At 43.8% G+C, this 18,426-nt stretch overlaps 1 protein-coding gene across 3 annotated transcripts in view; it reads left to right on the forward strand.

Moving 5' to 3' along the window:
* Positions 1 to 18,426, forward strand: part of hoxb3a (homeobox B3a) — a 37,436-nt gene that overhangs the window by 12,155 nt on the left and 6,855 nt on the right. The window contains exons 1-2 of one of the 3 annotated variants that reach the window (XM_070847165.1): positions 11,719 to 11,767; positions 12,070 to 12,136. The gene's annotated coding sequence lies outside the window, so the exon portion shown is untranslated. Of the gene's footprint in view, positions 1 to 11,718; positions 11,768 to 12,069; positions 12,137 to 15,977; positions 16,051 to 18,426 lie in introns of those variants that run through there. The other 2 variants (XM_070847164.1, XM_070847166.1) reach the window with 2 other exon arrangements.

Consider the following 18,426-nt stretch of genomic DNA (forward strand, 5'->3'; position numbering starts at 1 on the left):
TGCTGCTGCAGGCGGGGATTGCAACTCCTGGGAGGCCTCCCTGCAATCACTACTCTCTCACTAAATACTAGTCTGACCATGCTGCTGCACTATTATTTATAATACAAATGTGTAACGGAATGCTTGTGAAAAACATAGATGGAAGGCGTTAATGTGTCACTGCGCCGGCCTATTGTGACACCACAGACATTTGAGGCTGAAATTAATGTTTACACCGAAACCTGCTGCAGGACAATGGCTGCGTTCTCAGTTCATTGTGACATCAGTAGAATAAAGGACGGAGCTGGATGTGTTACTTTCCTATAAGACATTTTTTTGTGTATGTTAATATATCCGTTTTCTTTCTTAACGTTTTTAATTGAATCACTTAGTTGAGGATGGAGCGGAGTCATTACATGGAAACGACTTGTGTTGTGCTGCATGGGCTATTTAAAGAATGATTGTGCATTTTCCTGAGATGGGTATACCCTCTTATTGTTTTTCTCATCACTTCTCACGAACCTATCAGCGTTCTTATTTATTTATTTATCTATCTATCTATTTAGAGGACGGCCACTAACAGCTCATTGGAAAGCGTGTTTTAAATATTGGCTTGACGAAATAACATTGAAACGAGGCTGTGTGGTCAGTCTCGTGGCACTTTTCGCGAGGGCTGAAACACTGAACCAGTGGAGCTGACACACACACACACACACACACACACAAACATGGACATCTCTGTTTGCTTCTACCGTGATTGAAGCATCTTTTTTTTCATTTTTTTTATTGCATATGGTCAAAGACAAGGTCGGTGCAGACCCACATGCCAGACACGCATGAAAGCAAGCAGGCACGCGGACACGACTTCACACGAGGCGCATCCTCCCACTCACTGCTTGCGACTGGCAGCCATATTGTTTTGGTCTCTGTTCTTCTCCCACGCAACAGATCCTAAATGCGACGAGTGACCATTTGAATAAAGGGGGGAAAAGTTTCAGTTTTTAAAGCTGACGGCGCCATTCTAACACTCCAACTTGTGGTTAGACCGCTCGTTATTTCACCTTAGCAATAGATGTTGCATCATTCTAACATTTGCTTTTCAGAAAGAAAAAAAAAACATGGAAGCAAAGACGTGCAGGCATCTATTTTGTGGCTTCATTTGAACATTCAGTCGTGTAAACTCAAGTTAACATGTACTTGTTTGGCGTGCAATGAATTAAAATGAATTAAATTCACATATAACTCGAATAGTCCAGTCACGCCTGTAGAAACAGACCTTAAAAACGAATCCAGCTCATAAGCAGCACTGAAAATACATCCCATATCCATCTTCGAATCCGCCCTCTGCTATAAAAATATAGACGCTTTAACATTAAAGGTTTCACATGCATATAATAGTCGCTTGCAAACAAAACCGATTGAAATTGTCACTGAATTGAAGTAAAAACGCAAAAGAAACGACTGGTTTTGAAATGGGTACGGGGTAGGGACTTTTCGAAAAGAGTCCGACATAAATCAAAGGGCGGCTCGGTCTCATAAATCTGCACCTGCTGGACGTTAACGAGCGAAAGACTTACGTGCGGGGAAAATAATGTTAACAAAGCACATTAACACGTGTTTAAATCAACACTAATAAGAGGGGTAGTCTTAGAAAGCCTTCATATATTAGAATAGAAATAGCCCAATTGATTAGATGAAATAACAATAGAAATTATTATTATCATTATTATTATTAGTGTTATTATTATTATTATTATTATTATTATTAATAAACCCATAGCCATATGCAGTCTCGTGCTGCCTGATCGAGGTACTTCCGGGACTCGCGCAGAGATGATCACCCGTTCGGAAACAGATCAATAAGAAGCCTAACGCTAATTCATAATCGCCTGCGCTAGGGCAGTGATTCAAAGCGCGTGAAAAATGAGCGGCTGAAATCAAACCCAGAGCCCGCGAGCTGCGCTTTTCCCCCTTCAGCCGGGCCGGAGAGAGAAAGCATGCAAGGGAGCGATAAGGGAGATCGAGCTGCTGAGCCGGAAATATTTCCACGAGGAGGGGAACAGGCGCGAGCGTTTCCCCTCTGCCTTCTCTTTTCTTTTATCGTGGCGAGGACAAACTGGAAATAACGACTTTGCTTTCGTGTAATTGAACTTCTCTCTCTTTCTTCGCCCTCATCCTCGCTATATCTCGCTCACTCTCTCCACGTGTGTGTGTGTGTGTGTGTGTGTGTGTGTGGCAGTGAGGGCATGTCTATATGCGTGGGTAGATAACACAAATACAGAGGGAGGAAGACAGAGCAACGCCAAGTGCATCTATTTGTGATTAATTCATTGTCTAATTTTTATTTTTTATTTTTTTTTTACTGTGAATAAAGGCCAAACCCGCCAGGACAGGGCGCTGTCCGAAAATGCCCAAGATTCTGTCTTTGTGACATACAAGATGCGTGTGGCTAATTTAATAATTTCAGTCAAAAATATTTTGTCCTACAAAATAGAAAATACTTTAAACAGGTTTTCTTAAAATGCGCTTTAGAGAATTAACTCGTAGATAATAAGACAACCGCCGGGTGGCGGGGGGTGGGGGGGTGGGGGGGTTTAAGGTAAAGTTTTCACTATGGTTTTCTCACATATAACAGTAATAGACATACTATTACCCATACCCAAACCAGGCAGGATATATTCTATCACTGAATGTGTAAAGAAGCCAAACGCGGCCTGATACAGTTCCTGTGTGGACGCGCAGGTCAAATCACAGCGGAGTTTGTGCTTCTCTCTGTTCTCTCAGCCTCCCTCTTCCTCTTCCTCTCCTCTGATCGCTCTCAGTTTGACTCCATGTAATAACCAACATCTGGCCCTAGCGCAGGCAGGACGGGCAGGCAGGTCACACTGAACCCCCCTGGCGCACCTCAACCAGACTCCCCTGTTGGATTGGAACAAGAGCCAGAAACCCTCCACCTCTCCACCGTCTCCCAAGGCTCTTGCGGCCTGTCTAGCTGTCAGTCCACAGCCCGGTTCAGGAATAGTTCATGGTGTCAATCCGCCTAAAGCTCACTAGCAAAGCCGGGAAGAGCCTAGAGGTCCGACCAGGGAGGGGGGTGGGGGTGGGGGGTGTAGAAGGAGAGAACCAGGTTAGGCCAGTCTGTGATAGCCTTCAGTCTCCAGATGATCATTGAAGACATTACAATGCGCGTAAAGGGGATGTTTGGCTATTTGGGAGACGCATGTACAACACTGTGGTCACCAAGGAGGGCGACCGGCCACTAGTTAGCAAAGCAACACATAAAGACACAAGAGTGTGTGTTCTGGTGAGTTAGCTCGAACCACCAGGTACCAGCTGTCTGGGTGAAGAAGGAGCGTGAGGAAGAAGTGACAGGAGGACTCTGCTCCTGTCCTGTCTGAACTGACAGAGAGGAGAATACGGCGTCACACTCAATCCAGACTGACTCTGGCTGTCTTCGTTTTCGTTTTGGAGGCTGGTTGAGCACACCGGGGGCCCCAGCGGTGCTCGCGCCGTACCCCGACGTTTGCTTTCGTGACAGTGGGTAGAGCAAGACAAGGGCTCAGGCAAAAGAAAAGCGCGAGCCCTGGCTGTTGGTGCTGGCCAGGCACGCACTGGCCCTCTATACGGGGAATTTTGCAGCACAGGCGGAGGGGGGTGGGGGGGTGGGCGCGCGCACGCGGTATGTTTTTTAGGGTAAAGTAGCACCACGAGCCCCAGATCGAGCAGTCCCCGTCAGCTTGTGTGCTGTAGGTAGGCTTTGGTTTTAGAAGATTTATGGCGGAGCCGACTAAAGTTTGTGGATTTTCCCCAGTCGGGCATGCAAACGCTTGGACGTCTCTTTAACGTTGTGTTTTAGGGGCGTTCTGGTGGATAGAACAGTATTCTAACAGCATGCACCGGTGCGCCTGCTCTAATAAATGTTTGAGTGCTATTTTAGACTACAATACAGAGAGCTAACCCGTCGGACCGACTGCGCGTAATTAAGTCAAAAATACGTCCAAGGTTTTCCAAGAGAGGGTTCTGTGGGCTTCTTTACTCCAGCTGGTGTGTCCGTCTGTGTCCAAAATAGACTGCATCCAGGGGGAAAAATCACAACAGGAGCTCCAGGAGGAGAGACACGCCGAGAGAGTGCAGGTAAGGTCTGCCGGGATGCTTCTCGCAGAGTGTCCCGGTGTGTGTTCCCGAGGCGTCCCCATTCCACACGCTCCGCCGCTCGACATGTCATTAATTATCTGTTGTGTGACCGTGGTCTCTCTCGAACTCGCAGAGGCATCCGGGGTGTGCCTGCGTGCAAGCTCTATTGCTAGCCAAAAACTTTGTGTGTGTGTGTGTGTGTGTGTGTGTGCGCGCGCGCGCGCGCGCGTGTGTGGAGGTAGCTGAAGACAGATGCCTCAAACTAGGTAACAGACAAGAGGGCAAAGAGGGCGCCTCGCCGTGCGTTCTTTCTCTCCCCCCCCCCTCTCTCTCTGTGTATCCCCTCTCTCTCCCGTCATTTAAAAAGAAGTTTACTTGCAGCGTGTCGCGCGGGTTGGACACAGAGGAGTGTGTCCGGTAAGCGGATGACACAGGTAGAATGAGTCGTAGTGAATAAGGGACCTGACGGCTAAGGTATAAAGAAAGAAGATGCATGTTACCGAGCCGTGATTTATGATAGTGTGAAAAGATTGCTTACTCAAGAAACAGCCCCCTCTCTTTCTTCCGCTCTCCTCTATCCACAAATTGTCATGACCACCCCCCCCCCCCACCCCCCAACACATTACAAATCCACAAATGGTCCTACAAAAACAGATTTCTCCTCTAACCACACCTAAGAAAAGGCAGCCAAAGCACTTAATAATAAATGTAGAATTACAAATGCAACTCTATCAGTTTGAATTATAACAAACTAAAACTTAGTGAATAATGACCGTAATCCTCTTTTATTCTGACCGTAGTGTTGAGTTTATAGTGTGTAGTGTTTGTGTCATAGTGCCATAGTGACCAATGTGTTTGAGGTTTTGTTCTACTAAGCTAATTCCACTAAATGGGAGATTCGAGGCTTATGAACTACCATCAGGAAAACAGGAATATAATCAAATATGAATAGAGGGGATAAGATATTGCAGAATTACTTTATTAATTTGTTTAATCTTTTATGTTTGTAAGTACTTCAGCTTTATCCCTTTTTTCTCTTTATAGATTTGAGCCGACACTATTTACCCTCAGACCTGTTTAGCAGTGAGTACTATTGTATAATATTATAGTACCAGCCCACGGAAAGAAAGGACTCGCTTTGGGTGAACACGTGAAGGACGTGACAGAGTTTCATTCAGATTTGTTATCAAATATAAATGTATGTGATTGTTATTAACAATGGTGTTGCATTCATACTGAGGTTATGAATCCTAGATGAGACTTTTGCAGATAACACGTTTTTTTGTTGTTGCTGTTTTCGCTTGTAAAAGTAAATGCTGCAAGAATTGCAAAAATAAATGTGGTGTAAGCAGGTATATATTTTACAATTTTCATTTGATTTTAATCAGTGTGCTTTCATTAAAACAGAAAAACAAAACTTTGTTATACAAGGCCAAATGCAACACAAGATCTGCCAGACTTAATTTCAATAGTTAAAAACATCTTGATGAACACAACATGTTGAAAACATCTTGTGAGAACTAAAAATCACTTTTCGGTTTTTGGTCGAACCTACACTAAAGCCATAACCTGTGATTAGGGGTCACAAGAAGACATTTTTTTTATTTTAAGGGATCACAAGACAAAAGTTTTGGGAGCCACTACTCATCACATCAAGTAATGGACAGCTCCTCTGGAAGCCTGCTTGACATTGGTGGTTTTTGCTCACTTCCGGGTATAGAGACTTTAAAGTCACGAAAAACCCACAGCAACTCCAACACAGCCGTGATTTAATTGATTTTTTCATACATCACTGACAAACTATGGGCAAAACACCAATCAGAGTAAAATAGTGGGGGCAAGCACACCTAACGTTGTCACAGTGTATAAAGGCTGACAGGCCTGGCTGAGATCCATACAGCCGCTTTCTCTTGCTGTAACAGGCTTAATAGCAGGACTGTCTGCTGCTGGGCCAAATGCCCTGATTATATTACAATCACTGGCTTCTTTCTCTGAACCATGTGTCATAAGAGGAACATGTTGTTAGGAAATGGATACAGGCCTGTTGTACTGGTACAGGTTGTTCAACACTCAACATAATGAGGCCTCAAAGCTATATGATACCAAGTTAGGAAAATCCATTTTTAAGACAATGCCAAACCACAAATGACTACTGATATAAATCCCTGGTTGTTAGTGTCCCAGAAAATTGTCTTTTTTGACCAACAGGTAGCCACAGTGACACCAGGATACATAATGACAAAACTCCTGTAAAAGATGTTCCATCATTGGACAGCCAGGACTTCCTGCTGTAGCCTGCTCCTCAGGAATACACAGAAGCTAGTGTAGCTGTGAATGGGGCTGCAGTGTGTGCAGCACCAGCAACTAGTCACTATGCAGAAACCCACACAGACATCCAGTAAAATAACCATCAACCATGAGATATTACTTTTTCCTTTAACTCAAGGACCTGCTCTATTTTCACATTTGTTACTAAAACTTCAAATCACTACTAGTACACTTTTTTAATACTCAGTAATATTAATCTATATCACCATCAAAATACTCAGCCATATAAGATAAGGAACTTATGGAATGTGCAAACCAAACAACTCATTTCTTACTTTTAAAAAATCCCTTGAATCTTTCTTGGAAAACTATAGAAGCTATTTAAGTGTCAGAACAAAACATGATGACACTTACTAAGCTTTGAATATTCAAACTTATATAAGTTTAAATATAAGTTCATAAACTTATATTCAGCCAGAAATTAAACATGCTCTCTTTAAACCTTTCTATGTTATTTCTATATACCACTCTGAGCACACTCTCTCTCTCTCTCTCTCTCTCTCTCTCTCTCTCTCTCTCTCTCTCTTTCTCTCACACACACACTCTCTCTCTCTCTCTCTCTCTCTCTCTCTCTCTCTCACTCACACACTCACACACACACACGCAAGGATTCACATCTATCCCTGTTCATCCAATGCCTGACAGACTTGGTGAGCTTGGCATTTTTCATGGCCCAGGAGCAGAAAGGACAATTTGACCCCCACATCCCACCTCCCTCGAAACCATCCCAAAAACACACTCATCCTCTCTCTCCTCTGGCGTCAGGGCTTTCTTTGAGTTTGAGGTTAAAGATTAGCATCTCTGATAAAGATTAACTCTCTGTCAAAGGAAGGCGCTGATGGGGTGCATTTCTGTTTCAGGGCGAGCCCTTTGGGGGAACGGGTGACCCTGCCTGCAGCAAGAAGGAGGGTAGACACTGGGCTAAACGTATCGGCTCAATTGATAACATAAGATGTAGTATGAAACAAGATAAAATGATGGAATGCAGCATAGGTGGTTAAGTTTTGGATATGAGATTATGGTTAAAGAGTCAGTTAGGTTTTGGTCATGCTTCACTTCATGTAAAAATAGCTTGGTTGGCCACATAAGACCTCAAAATGTAGAAATAAGATTCCTATGAAATCAGCAACTTCCTAGAAGAATGAACCTATTTGCCACCATCTCTTGTTAATTTGTTAAAGTGCAACTTAATCTCAGATTGCAGGATGCCTACAGACTCTTCTGAAAGCATGGGCTGAAAACAAAATTTGTCCTCTTCAACAGAAGCCTGTGGCTTAAACAGTGTTCAAAAAGGTCTTTGTGTTATCCTGTGCATAGGATGAAAGTAATGCCTCGATGTTGTGTCCACAGCCAGGAGCAACACACTTTCATAACTAGAAGATTTGTTCAGATTTCACAAGCTTGAATGAACAGAATACGTCACAAAATTAGGGGCTCCATATGATGACTGTATGAATGTATGTAGGGTAACCTTTAGAGACACGGTCGTACACACTCCTGGACTCATGTCATTTAGACTGGTTGTGAAAAGAATAGCCTTACAATATGTACTCAAAGTTTTCCTCATGAATGCATATTGTTTCATTTCACAAACCCTCATAATGAATAGAAATGCATGGTTGTGGTGGGGTTGATACATTTAGAAACAAAGTTACCTAGTTGAGTTTTTAGGAACTTCCAGAAAAGCTTTTATTGCTGTTGCATCGGATAGATTCCATTTGTGCAGGTGTACCTAAGTGATAGGTAACATGTGTGGGAAGCAAACCAAAAACCCTGTACCCCTCTGAGACTCACACTTTAATTAAACGAACTGGAAGAAACATGTTACCACCCCCCTCTCTCTCTCTTTCCCTCCCTCCCTCTCTCTCTCTCTCTCTCTCTCTCAGTTTCTCCCAGTAGTGCATATCTATCCTCAGAATGGTGATGAAACTTGTGTGTCATCCGCCTGAAGCAGGAGGTAGGAGATGAAATGTGTTGCAGCGCAGGTTTGTCGTCGCTTGCCCATTTGGTGCGACTGTGTCGGTGAAGCTGGTGATGGTGCTGCATGGCCGTTCAACCTCATTACACCTCAAGGAAAGCTTCAAATGGGCTTGATGAAAAATGTCCTTTTGGCAAAAGAAATATGAATATTGACTGATCTGTGGGGAGGTAAATGGTGATGGTGGGTGCTCTGGTGGACCAAAAAAGGTCAACATTGCTGGAGAAACACTGAATTAAGGAAATTCAAAAACAATGTGTAAATTCAAAGCACAGAGTGTTAAGTCAGCGTGTTGACTTCTCAGTGTGAAAATAAGGCTTTAGTGTTTGATTTTTGTTTGTTTGTCAAGTTGAGTAAAACTAGTTCTTATTGTAAAATTTACCAGCAGAGAAAACATTGCAGATGTCAACTCCCATAGATCGTAAAAGTCCCACCTAAAGTGTGAAACTGCGAGGTGATGTCAGCCTGCAAACGTGTAAAAGTTTACAACATGCAAATGTTTGCTCGTGTAAAGCAACGTGTGTTTATGAAACAGCACATGCTCCCTTATTTGAGGTTTTCTTATTTTATGTTTTTGCCGCTTAAGTGAGACCAAAACAGGGAGTTCAGCTTCTGGGAAACGAAACGCGATAAATTCTCCAAACTAGATGAAATTCTAACCGTGGAGATCATTTGAGAAGAATGTAAGTGGCCAGAAGCCCACTGATGTTGCAGTAAATGACGTCAAATCCGGAAATTGGATACACGTGGGGGGATGTGTTCAACAGATAGGTTGTTTGAGGCCAGGCCGATCTACATTTTCTGTCTTTCCTTTTCTTTTCTTTTTTTTATTCTGCAGCTAGAGCTTCAGAGGTTCAGCTTAGTTTATTTAGTCCATTAAGTAAAGCTTAATACATTTATAATGATTCTTATGTTCTTCATGATCTGCAATTGGTTGTTAGCCGGCCATTTATTTGGTATGCAGACTGTATGGACTATCTAAAATGTAGACAAATTCAACTCTGACAGTTTGGTTAAAACAGTGAACCCACAGCCTTGATAAGATTTAATAGTTAAAGGCAAGTATATTTTGGATGATAACCTTACACTTAGTATGAATACTATCAATGTGGCTGTGTTTTGGAGTTGATACAGATTACTCTCAGGGCCTGCCGTTTTGTTTTTTGTCTGTCCTGATAGCAGCTGGCTGCAGACTCCTATCAGCACCTACAGAAAAATCCTAATGATTTCAATTGAAAGTTAAAATGTACTTCCTGTAAATCTTGACTAAAACGGAAAGGTTTACAGGTCCGAGGATTAAAGGATAAAATAGTATGAAAATGGAACTCTGGAGCACTTTGCCAGCGGGTAGATCATTAAAGCACTGAGCTATTGCTCCTCTGGGTCAAAGGTCACCTCTGGAGAGCTGTGCACCCATAGATCACTGCGAGTGCCTGACTACCATAAGGTGCGTTTAACTATGTTTGTGAACTAATAGCACTGATACTAAAAGTCTGAACTTGTGTTGTAGTTAGATTTAAGGTCATGCAACTTTTAGATGGAGTTAAAGGAAGCAAATATGGTGAATAGTCTGTGTGTGAAGCTGTTCTTAGAAGGAGCATCTGTTTGTATGTATGTTGCATCATATTTAATAGTGCAAAGAAACAGCAGGATTCAGAAAAAATGAGATTCCCTATGAAATACTTAGTGAATATATAACACTGCAAACACTGTAAATACTCAAATAGCAGCTCAACAAAATGATCTCCTCTGTGTTAATGTGCTTTGATGTGCTCCATCCACTCCTTCAGTCTAAACCTGCGGCTCATTCGCTTTGTGTGCATTCTATTCAATTATGCTTTCTTGCATCTACAGTATGTTGCTCTTTCTTAAACCATTATTTCACACTTTGACTTCATTCAAACGTGAGAAAACCAGCCGTCTACATTGTTTTATTTGGACACAGGATGGTTCTTAAATGTGAAAGTCCCCCTCTTATCCTCTACCTCCTCTTCCACTCAAAATTTGGCTCATCAGCTGTTATGGAGCTGTGGAGGCGGCCTCCTCCCTTTGTGTCGGCCTATAGGCTAGCTGGCTAAGCTAGTCGGCCCGTGCATCACTTTCTGGGCAACTTTAGACTAGTCCGCTCCTGCTCCGTGGCTCCAAACTCCCGACTAACCCGCGGGGCTGAAGGGGGGGACACGGGGAGGAAATCCCGGCTGGTGCTGCGATGGGGATGGACGGCAGCCAGAGCTGTGCGTGAGTGCATGGACGGAAACAATAAATAACTTTGTAGTAGGAGTGGTGGTGGTAATGGTGGTGGTGAAGGTGGTGCAGGCTGGTACGGGTAGGTCGGGGGATCCTTGCTTTTGATTTATGTGTTTGGGGGGAAAGCTGTCAGGAGCAGAAACAGAAGCAGCGCGGGGCCACAGATTTTATTCCAGCACTTTAATAAAATAGAACCGCTGCTATGCAACAAGGCGGACAGCGCACTTGTTCGTGGATGTTATTACACAATTTTGGGATTCACCTTTAAAGAGTGTTTAGCACCGCAGGCAGCAGCGGGGGATGGATGTTTACCGCCGAGTGTCTGTCTGACCAGCCGGGATGAGGTGTCCTGCGCGGGGTGCGCAATGAGGATAGCCGGGCAGTAACACTACCCTGGATGTTGTCCTTGCTGTCTGCTTTCTTTCGGAATGATCTTGAAGTTATTTATTGGCTGCGTGGATGCAGAACCGCAAGGAAACAGCTGTTTTCGTCATGGGGCCGCTTCTCCTTTTCTTTTGCTTCTTATTTTTTCTCTTGTCCGGCTTTTCGGTGTGGAGCAACAGCTCGGACTTGTCAGAAGTCCTTCTTATTGTGGTTATCGTGGATTTTTATTCATGCTCATTTGTCCGTGCGTGTTCTTCGATCCTAATTCCTTTCCATTTTAGATATTGACTTTATCTTTTTTTTTTTTATCATAGCTGTTTGTGCTTGGTGTATTATCAGTGCACCAGTTTCATTTAACGTTCTCACAACAGGTTACATTTCTATAAGCTAATGCAGGTGTGAGCAAGCAGTCTATTTATTTTAATTACTTTGTTTATTTCTTCTATTTTTAGGATTACTCACTAGGACACATATGGCGTTTTAATATTACCGCTCCATGATCACATCATCCCCGTTTTATTTCTCAAAATATTTATGGATAATAGGATATTGTTAATAAGGCACATTTTCGATTCATTTTATCTCTCCATTATGACTTTTTACTGCATTACTGATGCAGATGGGAAGGAGCGCCATTTTTCCTCGTTAAAGACATTCCCAACAGCAGGCAACCCAGATCAGGGATTTCCACCGTTTGTAAAACCCAGGGAAAACATGGTAAATATAATAGGATGTATAATATTATAAACAGAATCAATAACATCACAGATCACCCCCAGACAGCCTTTATCCTTCTCTCTGCTATAACTGCTTCTATTGCGGGCTTTCACCTGGATTAATTTAAGGTCAGCAATACCTGTCAGCTTGTTGCTCCTGTCCCAACCGTTCGATTACACTACAAGAGGTCTGTGCACTGTATCGGATTTTACCAAGACCTTTTAATTGCATATCTCTATCTCTTTCTTTCCTATCTTTTTCCCCCATCCGTCCATCTCCCCTTCCCCCTCTCTATCCTGCAGGGTTTAGAAGCTCTCTGGAAGCCGTTTTCTTCCATCAAAACATCACGAAATAGGAGGAAATCTTTCGGTGAGTCCTACTCTTTTGTGTCATTCCTGCAATTTCGGAAAGAGCTTGTGCATCTGTAGTGAGATCCATCGGCAAGTTATTATTAGACCGTGGAGAGTGTGTGGAGATCTCGTTTAAAAAACTTGGAAGTGCACACAAGGGGAATGTTGAGCTATTGTGCGTAACTATTTAAGAACAGACTATTAAACCTGCTCCAAAGACAGCATATCTTAAACAAGTATGGGCGGTGATCATTTTGAAATGGAAAGTACTTTGACAGTTTTTTTTTCGAACCACAATGCCGAGTCTTTGTAATCACATCTATTATTATTATTATTATTTTTGTTATTATTATGTTGCTGCGTATTTTTGAATATCTTTGAGACCATAACATTGGATTTTTTTTTTAATAGTTTAAACAGTTAAAACAGTGCAGTGCAGACATCATATTCTAAAAATGAACGTGGACAGCATTTAGGAAGATGCTGGGGATTTTGTTACATCATGCTGTTAATGACAATTTTACGTTCATAACATTTTTATTTTCTTATAAAATCGACTACAATTTGTAGAGAGGTGCAGATGGATGCATGCATGTGTGTGTGTGTGTGTGTGTGTGTGTGTGTGTGTGTGCGTGGTGTATATAATGTAATGACACGTAATATAATGTAATATAACCAGAGGTGTGAAGGGCAGAGTGATAGCCGCAGGTTACAGCCGCAGCAGGAAACACAGTAGGAACAGTTCATCATTTGATAAGACAGTTATTAAAACAGCACTTTGTAGCTGCAGTAATGGCAGGAATGCAAACGCGAGTAGGCTAATTGTAACAGCAATGAAACAGCTGCAAAAAAATAGGTCACACTTTTAGAAATGCTTCAAGTTATTTTCATCCAGAACAACAAAACAATTTTTTTTTTTCATTCTTCATTTGTTTTGAATATTTCAGCATTCAGCAGTGTTTCCATAGAGTCCTGATGTGGGGTCAGTATGATTTTAAATCCCGTCGTCGGGGGCAATTCCTTTGTGTCATCCTCAGTGGCCTTGCGAGTCCTGGGGGAAAAAGAAAAACATGGAAAGAGTATTTCCATGGCTCTGCAAAGCACATAGTTTCAGTTGTGAAACCCAATACCCGTGACTCAATCCGAAACACCGAGCCGTCGATGCGCGTCTGTCATCCAAGGAAAATAAAGAATAACTGCCGTCCTTTTACAAGCACCGACGTGCTTTTACAAGTCAGTGCATACATGTAATCCACTCTGCTTAATTCTCCAGATGCACTTCTCTTCCTACACTTTTGCTCAGTGGGAAAAAAAAGAAAATAAAATAAAAGACAGAGACAAAAAAAAATGCTGATTAGTGGTTTGGTTAATGAGTGATGAGGCTTTTCAGCAGCAGTTAGCAGATCCTTCATTCCGTACAAAGGCTGGTTTGAAGGAAAAGTTGCAGACGGACACATTTCAGGCTCCCACCTTCCACCTACATGGCGCTCATCCTCTCATTTCAGCAGCCCACAGCGAATGCTATCTGTTTTAAAGTTGGGCTGTTTACACACACACACACACACACACACACACACACACACACACACGCACACACACACACACGCTGCTGGGTGCGAGAAAACTCATAAATCTTACGTAGCCATAAACGACAGGGGTAGCGTCCTGAATAATAAAAATAGAGGGAAGTGGGAGAGAGAGCTCTAGAGACAGAGACAGAGAGAGAGAGAGACAGAGAGAGATAGATAGAGAGAGGGGGGGGAGAGACTATGTGTGTGTAGGTGTGCATGTGTTGGTAGGGGAGGGGGTTCGAAAACATTCTAAGACACCTTCATATTTTCATTTCCATTTTGGTCACACCTCTGTGTCTCGTTGCTTCTGGGTTTTCTTGTTGCTCTTTCTATTTCAGCGTGCTTCAACTCCTGTCCTCAGCTCCAGTCCTCCTTCCCCCCCCCCCATGTGTGCTAAAGCCAAAACACAGGGAAGAAGTCAGACTGGCTTGTAATGCTTCCTTTTCTTTAAAAAGACTTGGAAGTGGGTGATTTAAAGCCCCAAGTTTCCCTTCCACATCATACATAGTTTTTTTTTTTATACCCTTTTCTTGATTTGCTACTGTCTGTGCCTTTTATGCCTTTTCTTTTTTTAATCACTTTTCTCTGTGCAAGTAGCAGCGGTGGCAGACAAGGTGTTGAAATCCTAACAATACAGACTAAGTGTCTAGTTTCTGCAGGGAGACTTGGACTGAGCTGCAAGACGGGCTCAGGAAATGCTTTTTTTTTTTTTTTTAAATCACATTTCAACTGACACATGACTTTAGCTTCTTCAGTTTAACACAAACTATCAGCCTATAACTATTCATGATAACATTCTCAAATGAGGCTTGATAGATTGTAACCCTAGCTGCTTCCTTTGGACTGCAAACTAGTTTGATATTAATGGCTATTGTCGTAATTTACACGGTCCCATCTGAGTAAACATTTGGGCTCTACTAAATCTACAGCCAAACTCTGCAAACAAGAGCTGCTAACCCGAAACTAACACTGACTGTCTAAGGTCAACAAATACAGTCAACCGTGTAAATCAATATAAGCAATATAAGACGCCATTGGCCTGTAGAATATAACCTACACTCTTTAGAGAAGGAACAGGGCGAGTATGGCCTCACGCTGTGTGAAAGCAGGAGAGGAAGGAGAACTGTCAGGGCAGAAGAAGAAACAGTCATTTTAAGAGCTACTGCGTAAAAGTTTTGCCAAAGTTTCCCTAGTGACAATATCCAGTTGTAGGCTCCATGTTAACATAACTGCTCACACAGTTCTGAACTGATGCTCCTGTTGTGGGGAAGAGATAACTGCCTGCGTGTTTCACTTCCACTCAGTGAAATTAACATAATGTCTGAGTGACGCTGAGCTCTCTGATGGAGGAACCAGCGCGTCCGCAAGTCAACCTCCGTTATTTCCTCCGTTACGCCCCCGTGAGCGTTGCTTGATAGCCGGTGTGGATGAGAATGGTTACTAGGATGCTACCAGCACAGCCATCACTACTGTAGGCCGGTACTGCTGCTGCTAGCCCTGCTCAGTAAGACCAGCACCTACAGCCTCCCACAGACGGAGGCGACGCGGGCGCACAGACCCAAGATAGGGAGGAAGACGGGGAAGGGAGAGAGGCAGAGACCCGGGGAGACTGAGAGAGGGGAGAGGGGGAAATAAAAAAAAAAAAAGAACGAACGAGCATCCAAAAATGCGATGGGGTGACGTTCAGTGGCGGACCTGCTCCTGGGAGGCTGTCTGAGTGACCGGCTCGCTGGCTGCGTGAGCGACAGAGGCTAAAAAGGAAAGAAATTTGAGGCCATTGTTATCAGCACAGCAGCGGTGGAGGCAGCGCTGGTGCTGGGGCGGAGGGTGGAGGTGGAGGGGTGGGAGTGGAGGGGGTGGGGGGGTGGGGGGCGCGAGCAGGCAGCAGGCAGGCTCCCGGTAAGCTCGTTCAGCTCGTGCGCTAGCTAGCCTGCCCGTAGCCTACACCAAGCCCGTCCGAGAATTTTGCCCGTACACCGAGTCCCCCCCCCCCCGCCGCACTGGCGCATCGGGTCCGCGCTGCTTTTCTCTCCTGCCGGCCGTTCACGGCCACACGCTGTCCGCTCCGCCAACCCCCCCAGCGCCGCCCGCTCCGCCGCCGCTGGCTCCGAGAGGTGTTGTTGTGCTGGTGGTCGTGAGCAGCCGTGCTAGGCTCGAGACAGCACCGGAGGAGCAGCGGGTTTGCGGAGAGAAGAAGAGAGGAGGAGGAGGAGGAGGGAGGAAAACGAGAGAGAAAGCGAGCGGAGTCGTTATTTATTATATTATTTATTATTGTTATTGATTGCGTGCGTGAGGACTAATCTGTGATGCGGTGTAGCTGGGTCCGTGCCGGACTGGACCGGGACCACCGGTGCTAAGGAAGGTAAGGAGCATCACCGGCGGGAGGGCGGGCGGGCAGGCCAGCCGGTAATGCACGAGCTACAACAACAATCCCGAAATACGGAGTGTGTTTGTTCGCTGTGCAGTTTTGTGGACGGCGGAGTGGCTGGCTCAGTGATTTATGGCCCGTATGACTTCAATCCCGGTTCAAGAAGAGTTCACAATGCTTTAAGCTGCTGTAGCTACCCGCTGCAAGCAGCCCCCCTTCTTCTTTCAGTCCTCCATCTCTGTCATTTTTCTTTCTTTCTTTTCTTTTTTTTCCTCCTCTCATTTCTTCTCCCACTCTGTCCATGCCTCGTCCTCGCTCAGAGCTATTTATTTACAAAAGCAATGGCTGACCATTTTTTCTGTTATGGATGATCCACGTCTCTTTGGCATTTACCTTATCTCTTTCTCACGGCGCTCCATTTTTATTATGCCGATAACATCTGACTTTTTAAAAGTCTCACCAAAAATGCCGAGATGCTCTAATTTTATTCGCACGAGAGGCTCCAGTGATTGGTGACTCCAAGCTTAAATGGAGGCCACGAAACACAGCAACAATAGCTGGGATCTGACCAGTCCTTCATTGTTTCTGGACTCGGCTTCTTGTAAGTGGCCCCTCTCTGTGTGCCCGTTAATGGGGGTAAGGAATACGCGGATTGTCCAAGTTAATGCATTCTCTCTCTCTCTCTCTCTCTCTCCCTCTGTCTCCCTGCCTGCATAGCTTTTCATGGCAGGCGCCATTTGTAATTTTATATTCCAGGATAAAACACAGACACTGGACACCAAGGCCGACAACTCTCTCTCTCTCCCTCTCCCTCTCCCTCCCTCTCTCCCTCTCTCTCTCTGTTTGTGTTTGAGTGGCTGTTTCTCTGTCAGTGTAAGTGGATTATTCGGGGAGGCGTCTAGTAAAGTTGGTGATTGCATTAAGCAGTGAGCCCTACAAACCAGGGCAGAGACATTACGTGTCCTTTTTAATGGTGAAACAGCGATATGATTTAATCACATATTCCTCCTACACTCACTGCCACGGCCTCTCTCTCTCCCTCTCTCCCTCTCTCTCTCCCTCTCTCTCCCTGGGACTATTCCTCAGAGTAAATAATTAGGATTCCAGCTTGTCTACCAGAAAGATAAATGGCTGACATGTGTGACGTGCTGAGAGCTGAAGTAGGGCTGGACTGTCTGATCAAAGAAAAAAAAAAAGGAATAGTCAGATTTGAGAGGGGAATTCTATCATTTTAGCGCTCATTATAAAAACACTCGCAACTCAAATTAAATATTCTTATTTATCACATTTGTTAGGAAACACAGCCCTCTTGTCATAGCAGCATTTTCTCTCTTTTCTCCCACTGGTTATTACTATTACTGCTATTCATTTATTCCCAAAATGTATTTTCTGGGCCTTGTGTTTTACAGGCGATTTTTACATTTTTTTTTTTTTTGCATGCATGCATGCATCAGGAGCAGACAACTTAATTTCGGGTTTCTTTTAAGCATTGTTTTTTTTTTTGCGCTTTTTTATTTGATTCTTTGCTGTTTTAATAGCTTAGCTGGTTTGATCACATGGTGAAATAGAAGTGATGGCTACATGATGTGTGTGTGTGTGTGTGTGTGTGTGTGTGCTACTGGTGTGGGATGAGTTATTGGTGACGTTAAGCTGGTGAGCCTCGGTACTTAGCGGTAGTTCCAGCTCACAGCGGCTCAGTGGCAGCAGGGCCGCCTCTCACCTCCTCTTCTCCCCGTTAAACATTTTATCTTCACAAGAGGAATGAATGCCAGGTGCTCTCTCGCGCCTGACAAGCCGGCCTCTGGCGGCCACAGGCCCACCCCAGCGGTGAGATAGGTAGTCTATGGGGGCTCACACTGCTGTTTTTTTTTTTTTTCTTCCTCTTTTTCTCTCAAGGGGCCATGATAGAGCACTCTGACCACTCGATCCTAATGAATCACTGACTCGTGAAGCTTCTTCCGGGGATTCTTTCTTTACTATCTATCTATCTATCTATCTATCTTGGTCTCTTTTTTTTGTCTAAACCCAATTCCACGTGTTTTGTTAATTCATTTTACCTTCTCATTCTTTAGAATTCTTTTTTGTAGAAGCGTGTGTAAATTATTAACTCCAATTTCCAATGACAAAAAAAAAAAAAATCCCAAAAGAACTTTTTTGAGAAATATTTCTGACATCACTTTCAGCAAGGAGACTTAATGCATCTTCAACTTGCCAGTTTAGGATATTCGAAGTACCATTAATACGTATTTATTTGTTTCTCCGTTTAGAAATTCTAAAACTTTTAATAAAGCGCTATAGATCTGCTGTGCATTGTTTGCACTGTCATGTTTCCGCCGACTTGTTCAAACAAACGTGTTGTGATGCAAGAGC

The sequence above is a fragment of the Pempheris klunzingeri genome, chromosome 17 (assembly GCF_042242105.1).
Source record: "Pempheris klunzingeri isolate RE-2024b chromosome 17, fPemKlu1.hap1, whole genome shotgun sequence".
Classification (NCBI taxonomy): domain Eukaryota; kingdom Metazoa; phylum Chordata; class Actinopteri; order Acropomatiformes; family Pempheridae; genus Pempheris; species Pempheris klunzingeri.